The following is a 12303-nucleotide window of genomic DNA, read 5'->3' as shown; positions in this document are numbered from 1 at the left end:
TAGAGGTTTTAGGAAATAATGTTAGGATAGATGGAAAGGCAGTGTTAAGATGTTTTTCTGATGGTTCACCAACTTTCTTCTATACAATTTCATCCACTGAAAGTCATGAATATGTATGGACTCCTCTGTCTATAAATGTTGGCATTTCAGTTTTATTCAATTAATGGTTTCACTTTTACCTTTGTGGAAAACATTAATTACTTGTCCCCATATTTGCCAATGTATTAGATTCTTTTAGGCAGGTTATTTATAGTTTTTCTTATTTGTAGCAAATACTTGGAGAGACGTGTACCTTTTATAAGTAGGTTTAAGTTTAAGTAAAACTATATATTATCTACTTTTATTAATCAAGCTGCTTGTTTGCACCAGTTGGATTTTTTTACTTTTAGATGATGAGTGTATTTATTCTTTTTAGAAATAAACTAATTTTCCTTTGGAATATGGAAAAAGGAATATGCATATATATATGTATTTACATATATGTGTGTGTTTGCTTGTGTACAGTATATGAATATGAATACATACCTATGAATATATATGTGTGTATAAATATTTGTATGTACACTATTTTTTATTTATGACCCTTGGTATTGAGCTTCATTGAATTTGAAGCAATGCAGTTGTATTGTAATAAAATGATGATGCAACTTTATTGTTTTATTGAAGATTTATGTTATGTCCTTTGTTGGTATTTATTATTTCTTTCTTTTTAACCAGTTCCTGTAAGAAATGTTCTCATGGTTTGCCAAGGAAATCTTGAGAGTGGTTAATACTGTATGGTAAGATGCTCTTTATGAACTACAGCAATTTAAAGCCCTGCAATTTTGGATCGCAGCAGTTCTGCAAGAGAAGCACAGGTAACCACAACTGATGTTCACTTATAAATCTTTTAGCATTTTGCTTCGCTCAAATACTTGGAGTACTTTATCATTAAATCATCATGTTACAGTTCTATACAGTAAATGATAAAGTCAATTTCACAAATTCTCAAAGTAATTTGTATTTTTCCCAGCATTGCAAACCCAACACCTTTAGGTAGGAAATATGCTTTCAGCGTTAGCTGTACAGCATTTAAATCGTTTTAACGAGCAGGTAGCGACAGGAATGAGGAAGGGCAAGGAGCTCCCCCCTTACCTGTCATTCCCTTTACATATGAATGTTAGGCTCAAGACTGAGAGAGGTGCTTTATATAGCTGGGAAAAGTACAAATTGCCTTAAAAATTTTCAATTATTCTTACACAAAATACAAACCATCGTCCTTTAGGTATGTAGGCTCACTTCCTGGTGGGTCAGAAGTCCCCCTATAACCTAACTGGTAGGGTATTTTTTCATTGGAAATGTCAATGTACCTGGTCTTATACAGGGCGAAGTAGATAAAAGCAACCTCCTTTATTTCTCTCATTGGGATAAATATACTGTACTGATAGGGCCTGGCCTGGCTTGTCCAGGAAGATTGGTACATGGTCAAGGGAAGGATCCCTTCCTGTGTAGGGCACAGTAATCCTGAATAATATGCCTGACATATGATGACCAATGGGTTGGTATAGATTCCACCATCCTCCCCCATGTCTAGGAAGGAGGAAAGAGAACTTCTCTAGGTTTTAAAAGAATAGAGCTGAGAAGTGTAGTTTACCAGCATCAAGTCAGAGCCAATAGTTCTGCCTCTATTCTAGGCTTATTTCTATGTATTACCGTAGCCATTATGATGGTGTTATCTCAACAATTCACCAGATGCCTCCTCAACATTCTTGGAATGCATACAGTGCTAGAAGGACTGCAAGTTTCAAGACATTGAAGAGTAGATGCTGCTTCTTATGACCTCACTGCTGACATGACTGTTGCTCAGGAATGCACCTCTCCCCTCTTTTAACGCATCTGAACACAGTTCTATGTCAGACAGCGGAGAGTTGAGTAGGACTCTCCGGTTAGGGTTCCTCATTAGTCGACAGGTAAGATCATCCCAAGCCTCCCATCCCACTAGCACAAGGTGGGATGGTAATCTATGAAAACTAATCCGTGATTCTTCATACATTACACTTAACTCTCTGCTATAGCACATTCTGCTACAGTTGGGCAAGACATCACAAGTGATCTCAGTGCTGATTGGCCAAAGCCATAGGAGTGGCCACCATGTTGTTATGACGTCACAGGCTATCTGAACGCTGATTGGCCAAAGCGATACCATCCTTCCCTTACCGTGAGTTTTCACATTGTGTGCATTCTCTGTGTAAGCCAGCAAAACCCTTGATCATTTTTTATTTTTTGTATAGGAGTTAATTGAGACTTTGTAAAGAAACCAAGATTTCATTTGTTACAGAGAGAGAGAGGCTGCTAGATAGAATGAAAGGTAAGAAAAGAGAGCGATAGAGGTATCCTAGATAGGTAAAAAACCGTGTTTTCACAGGTAGGTTATTGTGAAAGGTAGCATAATTCTATTTCCTTTCAAATGTGCAATATTTTAAGCCTTTGCAGTTATTGACATTCAAAAACTTGAGACATCCTTCTTGGTTTCATATTCCATGCTAGTTTCACAGTTCAAATGAAAATCAATAAGTTTCTCTAACAATTCTTCAGGCTCTTAAAGCAAATCAGACAGTTCACATTTGAAGGGATTTACAACCCAGCTGACAGTATCGAATCAGGCTCTGGAAAGTAGTCACAGAACCTATTTTTAAGTTTTGTCAGGTGGCTTGTGACCAACTCCTTCATGGTACTAAACCTCCAGTCCACAGGGCCTTCCAAAAGCTGTGCCAAGTTTGGAAAGACCGTGATCTTATTGGCATTTAATTTCTGGTTCCAGTACTGAAGTTTTGATACAAATGCTGAAATCTTTTTCTTTGCTAAGATGAGATTGATTTTCTTTCCTTTCAATTCCTTGTTTGGCGCATTTAAATGCCCAAAAAATGTTGGTTAAGTATGCAAGAAGAGCTTGCCAGGTTGATTTTCTAAACTTCTTTCCAAGTGAGTTTTTGATCAGTCAGAAAGATTTTAAGTGGGGTTTTAAGAGTCGACACTCAATTCGGGACATTTCTGCAGGAAAGCCACTCCACTTCCATATAGAGAAGAAGCATCTTCATCTTCAATATAAAAAACACGAATATATTCGTATTTACTGCATGCTTTTACAATACTGATCATCTTAATTACATCAATGCATTCTTTTTCTACAACTTTCATATTAGTTTCTCATCCAGCACATCCTTTACCCCAAAAATGTTTTAAATTACCCCATATGGGGAAATTTACTCCTGTTCCCCGACCACTGTGTAATTGAAGGGATTATTAGAACATATTTCAATAATAAATGGAAAATAACGAAAGTGTGGAACCTTACCTCTCGAGTGTGGCGATGTCCGAAAGCGAAAATGGCCACAGAGGACGACAAATGGCAGAAAACATTAACAAGTGGCAGAAAACATGGTAACTTAATTTTATGAAACACAGTAATAAATGGCAAAAAACATTAATACTTAACTTTATGAAACGCATTAACAAATCACAGAAAGTATTAAAGCTTAACTTTACGAAAAACTTAAAATGAAATTTTTTTTTTGGCCTTTTTCTAATTTAAACTTTTTTTACTGTACGTTTTGTTCGTTGTAAATTTTATCAATTTCTTAATCATTTCCACTTTGCCTTTTTTTTTTATCAATTTGAGCTTCCTCTTAGGCCACTATGCCCATAGAAGGTGTTGCTGCTTTGATGGCTTCCTTCTGCTTACAGATGGTGCCTATCGTCAACGGATTTCGGCCATATTCTTAAGCGAACACGCTCAAACACATGCCAGCCTCATACTTCTTGATTATCTCCAGCTTTGTCTCCATAGAAAGCATCTTCTTTTTTCCCTGAAATTCAGCAACATTCTTTGGATCCGTGGCTAATGTACGAGTTCAATAATTTAATGCAGCACAATATAGTACAGTAACTAAAAGCATGAAAGCGAAATCACCAACACGAATTCAATATGAATGATAGCGCTGCCAAAATGAAATGGTCGAGGAACTCCAATACATAGACGCATGATGGGATGGATACTGACCAATAGGAGAGCAGGATCTTACGGAGGTAACTAGTATCAGAGTAGGGAGATAACCAATGGGAGAGTGGGACAATGGTGGTGAGTTTACAGTTTAATGGCCCGCAAATTTTAAAATTATTCTTGGCGGTTAGGCTTATCTCGTTTCGTATCATAGATTTTTCATATACAGAAACTTCTGTATCAAGAGGTATCACTGTATATCAGTGCATTGATTCCTGTTCTAGGGGTATCGGGTAAAATGTGTTTGTAAGCACCGTTGCTATGATACACTTCCATAGACCAATTTTTCAGATAGTGGAGTCCATATCTTACATAACTGAAGGTTGTGGTTTGCTGTAAGAGCCAAACTTGGCAAACGCAGTGTCCAATCTGAAACCACATTTCGGTTTGTGAACTAGAAATAATGGGTTGAGATATTCAACAGTAACTCCCACGTCCTCTGGGTGTTTGAATACACCAAGGGATTCCCTCAAATTTCCTTGGAATTCCACTAACTTGTCTCTTGAGAACTGGGGAAATTTGCTCTTGCACTGAGGTGGAGGAGCAAGACTCCTATTGACTAGAGTATGGCAAGGACCATCTTCACCATTATATCCAAGGTACCGAGTGTCACAGATATGATTAATTTCAAGTACAGTAGGAAACTGGTGAACTGTTGTCTTACATTGTGTGTTGAGATGTTGTCCAAAATAACGGACACACTCGATAAATAAACTTGCGAGGGCTGGCAGATGTGAGCTGGTTTAAGACGGTTAGTTACAGGGCAGGGTTGGCCTTGGGCTCACTGTCTTTGTTGTCTGAGGAAACATCTTAATCTAGGATAAAGACAGGACAAACTTGACATATGTGTTCATATTTTTTCAAGATCATGGGGTCAGAGTACATGTTTGGCATCCTAAGGGTACCACCAACACAGTTGACCGTAGAATGGCACGGCCAAACTTTGACTGACTTTACTGAAACTTTAGAATTAGAGTCAGTATGGTGTTCCATAGCAACCATGTCTAAACCAGCCAGTTCTGAGGGAAGGCTTAACTCAATGAAATCACCTGGCCAAACTGTGATGTGTGTAGGTGGAGCTATGAGCACACGTGCGTCATAATGAATGGGATTGAGGTGTGTCAATATGCGAGCCATAATGGAAAATCCAGTTGCCAACAGTTATTTTGTGCCTAACTGCAATGTCATTGGTCTCCTTGAAGGGTTTACTAGCCAGAATACCAACATTTAGGTCTGCAATGGCAAGACCCTGTACGTGAAGATTGATGTTATTCCTGTAAAAGTCTACGTTGGTCTCACCAACTATATATAGAGGGGAAGAACCATCAGTTTGGTGGAAGGGTTAATCTTTGCTCCAAGCATTTGAGCCATAAATTCATGGATTATATTGCCATTGGCTCCACTATCTATAACAATGCTAGCAGGGTGATGGTCTAAGTAAATATCTAGATAAGGGAGCTGACATACTTTTACTCTTAAGGGCACTGGCATCTGGTTCAATGTCATATGGCTTAGCATCTGTGTTCTCTACTTTCGGTGTCTGAGTCAGATGTATCATAAATGTCAGCAATTCTGCGAGCCTTGGCCATGAATCACCAGTCTAAATCAGGGAAATGTTTGCTGCATTCACTGAGGAAATGATGGTAACTTTGGCAGACTGCTTGTTTGTAAATGTGGCATGACTTTTCTTTGCATCATGATATGACTTTGGTAGCATGCATTGTTGTGACAAGCTTTTTATGTGGACCTGTAATGGGATACTGCAGCACTCATGACTTTAGCATCCTCTTCTGTATAAAGCTTTTCTAAAAGTGAGATATCTGATTTGACGGATGTCAGGTTAAGTGATCTGAGTTCCTTGCCACAACGCTGCTTCATCAGTTAAGTTGAATCATTGTATAAAAGATGTAGCCAAATAAGGACAACGAAGTTCTGTAGCAAAGGAGATAATTCCTCGTCTGCAGTTGGGGCCTCACCGTGGTGTGTGATTCCTCCATTTATGTGTTGAAGATTGTGTTCTACCACTGTCATTAGACGCTGGTATAGGTCTTTGGGCCTTTCATTGTCATCAAATTTGACATCGGCAGCGATGAAATTTTAGCCAGAAGTTTGAAACCCATTGTATAATTTAATTGCTTGCTATACAGATGACACTGATGTTGAGATACATTTGATGGCATTCCTTGATACCACAGGGCAGTAGTTGGTTATCATACCAAGCATAAGTTCCAGTATATTAACTTTCTGTTGTGCAGTTTTGCAATCAGCTGCTGGTATGGCTTTTTGGTCACCTATGAAGCCATGCGGGGCATTATTTCTGGTCTTTTTGCCTCATGTTACAGTATTAGCCAAAAAGGGCACAAAATTTACATTTAGGAACAAAATATATTTAGGATTGACACACCAGTTGTCAAATGATATAATTGACTCATATTTGGTGGGTCTCCACCGTTGGGGTGCTTTTTCATCCTTGGTAACTGATTGGGGGTGGGTGAATAATGTACAGTAAATAATCACAAATAATGGTGTATTATGTATTTTTTTATAGCCACTTGTCACAGCTCAAGATCATGGGTACACATCTTGGACAATAGTAATAGTTTGTTGATTCACTTTACTAATTAGAAGAATAGGGGGGTGAATAATGTCAATGTTTATGAATTAGTGACAGATTCAATTGTTACAGCTGGCTCAAAATCAGGGGCAGGGTGTACAATAATATAAACACAATTAAAGTAACATCTGTTTGGTCCACTTTTGATGAGTTATACCAGCTCTTGGAGAAGTGAGAACTTATTACACGCGACCACATCATCCAGACTCGTACCGTACAGGTTATAACAACTCCAATATTACTGTTAAACTGTATTTGTTCCGACACTGACAATCCTAACGCTATTTAATAGGGATTATCTTTAGGCGGAGCTGGAAGACTAGCCATTAAGACTTTTATGTGAGGTGGCAACCACTCAACCACTAGTTAGTGGAAGGGTGGAGTGGGTATCCAGGATAACCGGGTACCCCGACTCACTCACACAGCAGTAATATCTCAGCACTTTTTCTTTTGGCTTGAGAGATTACGGATGTGTCCGCTCTCTGCTCCTAAAGACTTGGGCTTACAAACCATTGATTTTATAATTGACTTACTTTCAAGTGTGATTGCTCTTGACGCTCCTCATGCGTGTATGTCCAGGACCTCAAGGTTGCGCTTGCGGCACCGTCACGTCCTCGCTCGAGACTGACCCTTCTCTTTGTGTGCGACCTGCAGAGGGTGTCGTTGTGAGCAGGGCTCCACCTGCGACGAGTGTAGGGAGTGGTCTGCCTCCAAGTGAAAGAGGTCTAGGCAGCAGTGTAAGAAGTCTAAGAGAGACCCTTCACCTTTGGGGTCTTCCTCAAGGGTGAAAAGACTTCATACTTCTATCAAACCCTGACTTCTTCCCGAAGCTCCTCCTTATTCCAACTCTTCCGAGGACCGAACGTGTAGGAGCTTGGGTCGATTAACTCCTTGGCAATGTCGAGGTACTGGGAACGTTCCTTCCCCCTAGAGAAGCACCTTTGCCCGCGCTCTCGGGGGATCCCTTTTCACTTTCAAATGTGCTGCAGGATTGGCTGTGGTTGGGTGTGGCTGGGCCTCCTTCCAAGGAAGTCCTTCTAGTACTCCTTCAACATGATGCCCAGAGAGACCCTGTTTCTGTTGCTGTTGTCTCCCCATGTGGATGCGTTGGCTGTCTGCGAAGTCCATCTCTCGCCTCGCAGGCTAGTGTTTGTGACCTTCGCACCCGTTTGCCACCCCTTCGACATCCTCCTGCTGACAATGATTTCTCCCACTATCCTTGGACTTCATTGTCTTCCAGAGGTAGTATTCCTTTTTGCATGTCATCCATCAGGCAGAGCTCCAGTTCGCGAGATCGACGAACTTCTCGTCATTCTCCTGATTAGTGATTAGGATGCCAAATGTCAGAAGGTAGATAGTGCATCTCTTAGTGTATTATTATTATTATTATTTATTATTATTATCATCATCTAAGCTACCACCCTAATTGGAGGCGCAAGATGGTATAAGCACAAGGGCTCCAACAGGGAAAATAGCCCAGCGAAGAAAGGAAATAAGGAAATAAATAAACTACAAGAGAAGTAGTGAATAATTGAAATGAAATATTTTAGGAACAGTAACAACACTGAATTAGATCAATCATATATCAACTGTAAAAATTTCAAAAAACAAGAGGAAGAGAAATTAGATAGAGTAGGGTGCCTGACTGTACCCTCAAGCAAGAGAAGTCTACCCCAAGACAGTGGAAGACCATGATACAGAGGGTATGGCACTACCCAAGACTGTTATTATTATTGTTATTATTATTACTTCCTAAGCTACAACCCTAGTTGGAAAAGCAGGATGCTATAAGCCCAAGGTCCCCAATAGGGAAAATAGATCAGTGAGAAAAGGAAATATCCATCCATATACCAAAGGCACTTCCCCCAATTTTGGGGGGTAGCCGACATCAAAGAAACTAAACAAAAACAAAAAAGAGGACCTCTACTCTCTACGTTCCTCCAGCCTAACCAGGGACTCAGCCGAGTTCAGCTGGTACTGCTAGGGTGCCACAGCCCAACCTCCCACATTTTCCACCACAGATGAAGCTTCATACTGCTGAATCCCCTACTGCTGCTACCTCCGCGGTCATCTAAGGCACCGGAGGAAGCAGCAGGGCCTACCGGAACTGCGTCACAATCGCTCGCCATTCATTCCTATTTCTAGCACGCTCTCTTGCCTCTCTCACATCTATCCTCCTATCACCCAGAGCTTTCTTCACACCATCCATCCACCCAAACCTTGGCCTTCCTCTTGTACTTCTCCCATCAACTCTTGCATTCATCACCTTCTTTAGCAGACAGCCATTTTCCATTCTCTCAACATGGCCAAACCACCTCAACACATTCATATCCACTCTAGCCGCTAACTCATTTCTTACACTCGTTCTCACCCTCACCACTTCGTTCTTAACCCTATCTACTCGAGATACACCAGCCATACTCCTCAGACACTTCATCTCAAACACATTCAATTTCTGTCTCTCCATCACTTTCATTCCCCATAACTCCGATCCATACATCACAGTTGGTACAATCACTTTCTCATATAGAACTCTCTTTACATTCATGCCCAACCCTCTATTTTTTACTACTCCCTTAACTGCCCCCAACACCTTGCAACCTTCATTCACTCTCTGACATACATCTGCTTCCACTACACCATTTGCTGCAACAACAGACCCCAAGTACTTAAACTGATCCACCTCCTCAAGTAACTCTCCATTCAACATGACATTCAACCTTGCACCACCTTCCCTTCTCGTACATCTCATAACCTTACTCTTACCCACATTAACTCTAAACTTCCTTCTCTCACACACCCTTCCAAATTCTGTCACTAGTCGGTCAAGCTTCTCTTCTGTGTCTGCTACCAGTACAGTATCATCCGCAAACAACAACTGATTTACCTCCCATTCATGATCATTCTCGCCTACCAGTTTTAATCCTCGTCCAAGCACTCGAGCATTCACCTCTCTCACCACTCCATCAACATACAAGTTAAACAACCACGGCGACATCACACATCCCTGTCTCAGCCCCACTCTCACCGGAAACCAATCACTCACTTCATTTCCTATTCTAACACATGCTTTACTACCTTTGTAGAAACTTTTCACTGCTTGCAACAACCTTCCACCAACTCCATATAACCTCATCACATTCCACATTGCTTCCCTATCAACTCTATCATATGCTTTCTCCAGATCCATAAACGCAACATACACCTCCTTACCTTTTGCTAAATATTTCTCGCATATCTGCCTAACTGTAAAAATCTGATTCATACAACCCCTACCTCTTCTAAAACCACCCTGTACTTCCAAGATTGCATTCTCTGTTTTATCCTTAATCCTATTAATCAGTACTCTACCATACACTTTTCCAACTACACTCAACAAACTAATATCTCTTGAATTACAACACTCATGCACATCTCCCTTACCCTTATATAGTGGTACAATACATGCACAGACCCAATCTACTGGTACCATTGACAACACAAAACACATATTAAACAATCTCACCAACCATTCAAGTACAGTCACTCCCCCTTCCTTCAACATCTCAGCTTTCACACCATCCATACCTGATGCTTTTCCTACTCTCGTTTCATCTAGTGCTCTCCTCACTTCCTCTATTGTAATCTCTCTCTCATTCTCATCTCCCATCACTGGCACCTCAACACCTGGAACAGCAATTATATCTGCCTCCCTATTATCCTCAACATTCAGCAAACTTTCAAAATATTCCGCCCACCTTTTCCTTGCCTCCTCTCCTTTTAACAACCTTCCATTTCCATCTTTCACTGTCTCTTCAATTCTTGCGCCGGCCTTCCTTACTCTCTTCACTTCTTTCCAAAACTTCTTCTTATTCTCTTCATATGACTGACTCAGTCCCTGACCCCACCTCAGGTCAGCTGCCCTCTTTGCCTCACGTACGTTGCGCTTTACTTCCACCTTTTTCTCTCTATATTTTTCATACTTCTCTATACTATTACTCTGCAGGCATTCTTCAAAAGCCCTCTTTTTCTCTTCCACTTTTACCTTCACTCCTTCATTCCACCATTCACTGCCCTTCCTCATGCTGCCTCCAACAACCTTCATGCCACGTACATCACTTGCAATCCCAACAAAATGTTCTTTTGCTAACTTCCACTCCTCCTCTAAATTACCAGTTTCTCTTACTCTCACCTCGTCATATGCCATTTTCAACCTTTCCTGATATTAGGAAATATACTACAAGATAAGTTCAAGAACAATGATTTTAAAATAAATCTTTCACATATAAACTATAAAAACTAAAAAATAAAAGGAAGAGAAACAAGGTAGAAAAGCATGCCTGAGTGTACCCTCAATCAAGAGAACTATGCACCAAGACACTGGAAGACCATGGTACAGAGGTTATGGCACTACCCAAGACTAGAGCACACTGGTTTAATTTTGGAGTGTCCTTCTCCTAAAAGAGCTGCTTACCTTAGCTAAAGAGTCGTCTTCCCTTACCTAGAGGAAGGTAGGCACTGAACAAACAACAGTACAGTAGTAAACCCCTTGAGCGAAGAAGAATTGTTTGGTAATGTCTGTATTGTCAGGTGTATGAGGACAGAAGAGAATGTGGAAAGAATAGATCAGCCTATCCAGTGTGTGTAGGTAAAGGAAAATTAGCTGTAACCAGAGAGAGGGATCCAATGTCTTGCCAGTCAAAGGACCCAATAACTCTCTAGTGGTAGTATCATAATGGGTGGCTGGTGCCCTGGCCAACCTACTACCTACTAATGTACAATGATTTGATTTTGGAGTGTCCTTTTAGAAGAGTTGTTTACCATAGCTAAAACGTCTCTTCTACCCTTACCAAGAGGAAAGTAGCCACTGAACAACTACAGTATAATAGTTTATCCCTTGAACAACGAACAATTCTTTGGTAGAGCGGTTTAGTGATTCCCTGGTAGCATTTGGAGCTACTTCGGGAGTAGGTAAGACTAGTTTAGTAGCCATTACTGTTTTATACCTCCTCTTTGTTGATACTGTACTTATGGATAGTGAGAAGGGAAAAGGGATGTAAGAGTGAAGTTGACTTCCATACTTTAGGATATGTTGAGGAATTTTATGTCTTGGTTGGAAGAGAGAATTTTGAGGGATATAGTGATAGCAATAGCATATTTTATGATTTTAAGAGAGGTAAAGTTGGGGTGCTCTTCACAAAGTACAGGAATGGGTGGTTAAAGTATTTTAGTGACTTCTTATCTACTGGTGGGGAAGTCTAATCATTTTGTAATTTTACCTGGAACTTTCAGTGTTAAAAGTTCCAGCAGTAAAAAAAATTCCTTATTGTTACTCAAAATGGCCTCTAGTGAAAATTTGTCAGATAAATTTGTTTTAGGGTTAGGGATTAGAACTTCTATGTTGTTCACAAGGTTGACATCCCCGCCCATGCCTAATTTAGTCACTCAGCTTAAATCTGTCACTTTTTATTCAGCAGGTCCCTGAAGTTACTGTCTGAGGGTCATGAATGCTAAGGCCACGATTACCAAAGTGAATAAGTAGTGGTCTGTTATGTTGATGGTGTGGTGTTACCAGCTTCCATACCAGAGTCAACAGGTGGCAAAAGCTAGGGAAGCTATGGGTGTCTGCACCTAGTGATGGATTTTGGTATGGGGACTGTGATACAAGCCT

At 40.4% G+C, this 12303-nt stretch overlaps 1 protein-coding gene across 2 annotated transcripts in view; it reads left to right on the top strand.

Moving 5' to 3' along the window:
* LOC137631063 (uncharacterized) overlaps positions 1-12303 on the top strand; it is a 307769-nt gene that overhangs the window by 231792 nt on the left and 63674 nt on the right. Inside the window, exon 20 of one of the 2 annotated variants that reach the window (XR_011041845.1) lies at positions 718-857. The exons of the other annotated variant lie outside the window; for it this stretch is intronic. The gene's annotated coding sequence lies outside the window, so the exon portion shown is untranslated. The remainder of the gene's footprint in view (positions 1-717; positions 858-12303) is intronic. 2 annotated transcript variants of the gene reach the window in all.

The sequence above is a fragment of the Palaemon carinicauda genome, chromosome 39 (assembly GCF_036898095.1).
Source record: "Palaemon carinicauda isolate YSFRI2023 chromosome 39, ASM3689809v2, whole genome shotgun sequence".
NCBI lineage: Eukaryota > Metazoa > Arthropoda > Malacostraca > Decapoda > Palaemonidae > Palaemon > Palaemon carinicauda.
The sequence above is the reverse complement of the archived record's forward strand: the minus strand, read 5'-3'. Positions and strand labels throughout refer to the sequence as shown.